Here is a 6,006-nt window from a genome sequence, read left to right on the forward strand (position 1 = left end):
TCATCATTATCATTCTTGCTATTTCCATACATTTTCAGCATATAATATAATTAGGGTATCAATTGTGATAACGTAGTTTCTTGGGTGCTCATGGGGAAACTGACGGTTATGTGGTGTGTGTTGTGCAGCATACAAGTATCTTTGGACCTGCTACCTTGGGGGGTCCACCCCCAGGCAGCAGGACCACCATTCTTGAGTGTCGTGATTCGTGCATTAAAAAGACAAGGTACGGGAGCTTGAGCCAGATGCCTCCAGCATCAAGCTCCCACTTGTCTGCCCTAACTCTGAGATGTGAGGAATATGTCTGTTTTGTGTTCTTTTTAAGATGTATATCTATGTGATTGTATCCCCAATTATTACGTTTTTTTGGTTGTTTTTCCACCATCCTCACCAACATATTTATTCACCTCATATTTTTTTTCACATCAAAAGCATGTTTCCCTTAAAACGGGTGCGAAACACCAGTTACAATATGCAATGTCTCCTTTGTTCGAGTTCATGGGCTAGCTTGTCTCTGATTGCAGAACCTGTTAAAATTAGTAATGGTGTCACGACCGGTACAAGCAATGGACCCAAATGCGTAATGTCTCCCTCAATGCTTTATTGAGGGATCGGGGAAGTCAGGGCGAGAGGAAAAAGACTGCGATCTAGTGCCCGATGGGCAGGAGGAGCGGGAAGCCCTCGCGAATGAAGCGTGGTCGGAGATCAGAAGCTAGTCAGGCAGCCGGGACGGGAGACTGAGCGTGGTCCGTGATCGGAACAAGTCGGGTAGCCAGGACGGGAGATAGAGCGTGGTAGGAAATCGGAACAAGTAGGGTAGCCGGAACGGAAGAACAGAGCGTGGTCGGAGATCGGAACAAGTCAGGTAACCAGAGACAATCGGGATGCCAGGGACAGGGGATCGATACAGGATACAGGACAGGTCGGGAACAGAACAGGAGCCAGAGTCAAAAATGATTGCCTTGTAAGTGCGGAGGTTTGCTGACTGACAGACCAGGAGTGAACAGAATGACGTGCTTAAATAGGAAGATGCCTAATTAGGGAGCGAGTGGCAGCTGGGGCTGAAAGGATAAACGTAGGTGAGGGCAATTGACAAATCATGACAATTTGGGCTATAAATGTGCTACTTGGTGCTACATGTGCTTAATTGATTTATTTGATTTATACCATAATTATTTTATTGTTTATTAAAGCACTTGATTTTACATTGGCTATTTTAATCTAATGTTTTACTTAAATGTATTACTTGTTGATTGGGAAGACTTTGATAATTTGATGACTTGGTTGGTTGTTTTAAAAACAATCAATGAATGAATACGACTATGCCACAGTTACTCAGTACTAGAGTAATTTTTCACCAAATACTTTTTTACTTTTACTCAAGTAAGTATTTGTATGACTACTTTTACTTGTACTAGAGTAATTATATTCTGAGGTAATTGTACTTTGACTTGAGTAAAATTTTTGGCTACTCTACCCACCTCTGCTCGTAGGTCAAGAAATTTGTATTTATTTCACATAAGATGAGGCCTATCCAGAGGGAGCTGACATGATTGTCTGCCATCTTAACTCTACAGGTATCCCCCCCAAAACCAAAAACCTTGTGAATGGCTGGTCTTTTGCAGACTACCAAAGATGTTCTGCCAGAATAACCCTGTATCTGGCTCGATCCATCCTCCTCTCACGTCTAATGATCTTCCCAGTCCCCTCTGAAGAAAGGCAACCCCAGAGCATGATGCTGCCACCACCATGTATGACAATTGGGAGGGTGTTTTCAGGGTGATGTGCAGTGTTACTCTTTCGCCAAATGTAACATTTTGCATTCAGACCTGAAAGTTCAATTTTGATCCCATCTGTTCCATCTTGTTCCACATGTAATTTCTGTCTCAATACTTTAGCTAGGCACTTGAAAGCCTTTCATTCAGGCTCCTGTTCCTACATCACTACTGAGCCTCCTTAAAATGCAACAGTATCACATTCAAACATCTTTTTTGTAAGTAGCGTCTACATTTGGCAACAAATCTCGTGGCTGTAGTCCTATTCCGCTGTGGAGCTTCTCTCACACTGAGATCATTGTATGATAATGTCGAGGCTTGTGAGAAAGGCTGCTGTGTTCCTGGCCAATGAATAGTCATGATTAACAGAGTAGGATGAAGTGAGTTATTTTCAAGACAGACATTCTGATCGTTCTTCTCCTCACCATGCTCTTTTTAGCGGGTTAATTGAAAATGGTGGCTCCCCCCTATTTTTATCGTATAGTTCCTTGCTAAGATGTTCCTTAGATGTTTAAAAAAATTTGGGAAATGGGCTTTAATCTTGCTGACTTCAGTTTTTTATATGCAAAATAGGTTAAAGAGACTATATCCAGTGCAAATCGACATTCGTATTATCTCTTTGCAGCTGAATTCCAATTCAGTGTACGGACCAATGTCTGTCATATTCTAAAACAATCACAGTACATTATCTATTCACCAAGTTGAGAAGCAAAGGTCCAAGTTATTTACACAACTTCCTTGAAAACAAAATTTTTGGGTGGTTGCAGAAAAATTAGCAGCGGCGGACTTCCTCTAAAAATAAAAGATTTACTACAATTTTTTGTACTCATGTTAAAGTTATGTTTTTCCTTGCCCTCGTGTAGGTTTTAGATAAGGGGATGGTGTAATAATAGTTTGTGGTTTGCAATAATCTGTGGTCTGTGCAGCCCTCTGAGACTCATTGTGTTTAAGGGCTATACAAATAAACATGACTTGATCTAAAAGATGAAAAAATTCTCATCAATTTAAAAAAAAAACCTATTTCCATAACATTCTGCTTATTGTATGTGCTATTTTATTTCTGGCCTCCTTTTCTGGTTGCCCGTAATAAGCAGAATTAAATGGACACTGTCTATATTAATGCCTCCTAGAGGTATTTTTTTTCTTAAAATAATAAAATAAAAATATTTAAAAGGTCAGTGTGTAGTATTTAGTGCTTCCTAGTGGTAGAAAAACTTTCATTCTGTAAAAAAACATTGATTTGAATATTCGGCAAAAATACATGAATTATCATACCAATGTTATTTAAAAAAAAATCATAAGTCGAGAAATGAGTACTGTGAATTCCGGACTATAAGCTGCTACTTTTTTCCCAAACTTTCAACCCTGCGGCTTATTCAGTGATGCGGCCAATTTATGTAATTTTTTTAACGGCCGCCAGCAGCGCTTGAGTAAAAAAGGTAAGATTTAGACCGGTGGAATATATGAGCCGAGGAAGACTGCAACTTCTTGGCCTGTGCAAAAAATAGATTAGCGTAAACATACCCTCATCATGCAAAATGCAAAAAGAAAGGCACATGACGCAGCTTTCAAGCTAAAAGCAATTGAGCAGTCCAATAAAGAAGGAGCGAGCGTGTTGCTTGCGTGTTTTGGAATAAGGGAGCGTGGGACGACGTCTATATGACAAAGTTTCTTTCCGACACTGAGGAAGACAACTTTGATGGCTTCAGTTCTAAGGAGGAAGATTAGGACGGTTTACCGTGATTTTTACAAGTACGGTATGTTTTTTTACCAGACCCGTGTTGCTACCATTAACTGCCCTGTCAAAGGCACTGTTTGGGATGAAACTTATATTATTATTAAAGCTTTGAAAACTCTCTTGGTGTACAGTCTTTCTTTGTAAATATGTAACCATGTATAATATGTATTTTCAACTGTATATTTTTGTAATGTATTTATTTCAGACACTTATTCTGATATGTTTTGCACGGGCGAATAAAAAAGAAGGGGCGAAACAAACGCGTGCTGACGGGAAGTGGAGTAAAGGTAAGACGTGTTTGTGGACGCGGCGCACAATAGTGGATATATATTTTTCCCACCCTTACCTTTGGAAATATACACTTTTTTCCTTGGATTACTTTCAACGGGACCCGGACTCTGCAGGTCTACATCAAACCTTACCGGTATGATTTTCCGTTCATTTTGCCGGCTGTGATTTTTGGACTGTGTTTCATGAAGGACATTCAGTTTCAATCGCGGGACTTAAAGTCGGGCTTGGGTTAATTTTGTCTTTGTGTTACATCTTTTTAAATGTGGGCGCGTGCGGCTTATATACAGGTGCGGCTTGTGTAAGTACAAAATCGGTTTTCCTCTTAAAATGTGGTGCGTGCGGCTTATAATCATTACGGTATTTCTTTTACTCAGTGGAATCCATATCTAGTAGTCCACCATGTTTGTCTGGTGTCTTTATGCATGCATTGAAGAAAGCATGAACTACAGTATCATATAAATACTTATTTTATTTAAATACTTGTAGTTCGAGAATTTTGCATTTATTTTACACAACATGCAGCTTACATAGAGGGAGCTGACATGTTTGACTGCCATCTTGTTGCTACGAGTACCCCCCAAAAAACAAAACCTTGTAAACTGCTGGTTGAATGGGATTTTTTTTTCTATTTATTATTTTATGATTTTCTTCTAGCTTGCTTCTTTTACCTTTTTGTCTACTGTAAAATAAAGTCTACATTCTCATAACCACATAAAAGCAGAATAAAAACAATAGTTTTGAGTATGTGCCGACCAGGGTTGGGTAGGGTTACTTTAACTTGATTAATTTCAATTACTTTTGGATTACTCCAATACCAAATATGCAAATAAAAGACAAAATAAACTAAACATGAATACAATTATTACTCACAACACGTGGTAAGCTTTCTCTCCTGGCTTTGATCTCCGGCAAAACTAACATAAAATGCGACAGAAACAAAATGAAAATACATCTACAGTAATACTATAGTACAAAAAGACTACTACAGAAACATTACAACAGAATTACCACAAAAATACTACTATAGAAATATTGGGACATTAATATAACACAATGCCTACTATGAAAATACGGTACTACAAAAATACTACAGATATAATACAAAAATTGTTGTTCTATCCTAGGCACCAGTAGATGACGCTCGCTACTCCTGTTTGAACTCCCTGGTGTACTTTTGCCTTATTTTCCCAAATGAACGAGAACGAAATAAGAATCACAATAAGGCATTTTGTTGACTGAATTACAATTTTCGTTGATAATCGATTCAGATGGCTGTTTTGTAGATGGTCTTTGGATGAGTCATGCTGTTGTTATTGTTTTGTTTGCATGGAGATGGCCTCTTAACCAAAAGTCAAAGTATTCAACACTTGGTTGTTCTTTGGAGCACCACGCCCAGAACTATAGTCACTTACATTCATAAAATACATCAGTTCTGTAAACCTTAGAACATCGATCAACCGTTTGGTTTTAACTAAACTGCCATCTACGTGAAACGATGTGAGCTTTACATCAGGCTTTTTCATATGGCCTGCCAAATGAAAATGGTCAAAATATATTGGTAATATTTATAACAGTAAATAAAAAACTACTAATAAAAAGGTTTTTTTGGCTGCCAACTGTGTTCTAATCTTCCCTTTGCGTGTCTACAACAAAAATACCACGAAATTACTACAAAACTAAATATAAAATTTAGTTATTAAAAACAGGGACCGAGTATATTATTTTGATTTCATTCTTAAAACAAATAAAAAAAATGCTATAGATATTCTACAAAAATACCACTGCATTACTACTTTAATAGATAGATAGATACTTTATTCATCCCCGTAGGGAAATTCACACTTCCAGCAGTCTACCCTGTTGTTTATTAACAGATGAACATGACCCTAGGGGTGCTTGTAGCGAAGTGGATGACGTCACGCCAGTCCAAAATTTCGACATCCCTGCGGCAGATGGAAAATTTTTCTTTGTGAAAATCCAGGGATACACCACCTCGTGTTAGCAAGTCCGCCTCCTCTCCGATTCTCCCCGGTTTTCGTGTCTCTGTTTAGCGGCGTTGAAGCCGGATTGCTCCGGGTAGCTCCGGGTGGCTACACGTTAGCGTCCGGAATGCTAAACGTGAGCCACGTTTCCGCAAAACACAGCAACTGCGCTCCCTGTGCGCTTCGATGTTTTCCACCAGCACTCGATGATCTTATTTGG

This window comes from Urocampus carinirostris, chromosome 12 (assembly GCF_059441175.1).
Source record: "Urocampus carinirostris isolate Australia breed hairy pipefish chromosome 12, RoL_Ucar_1.0, whole genome shotgun sequence".
Classification (NCBI taxonomy): Eukaryota; Metazoa; Chordata; class Actinopteri; order Syngnathiformes; family Syngnathidae; genus Urocampus; species Urocampus carinirostris.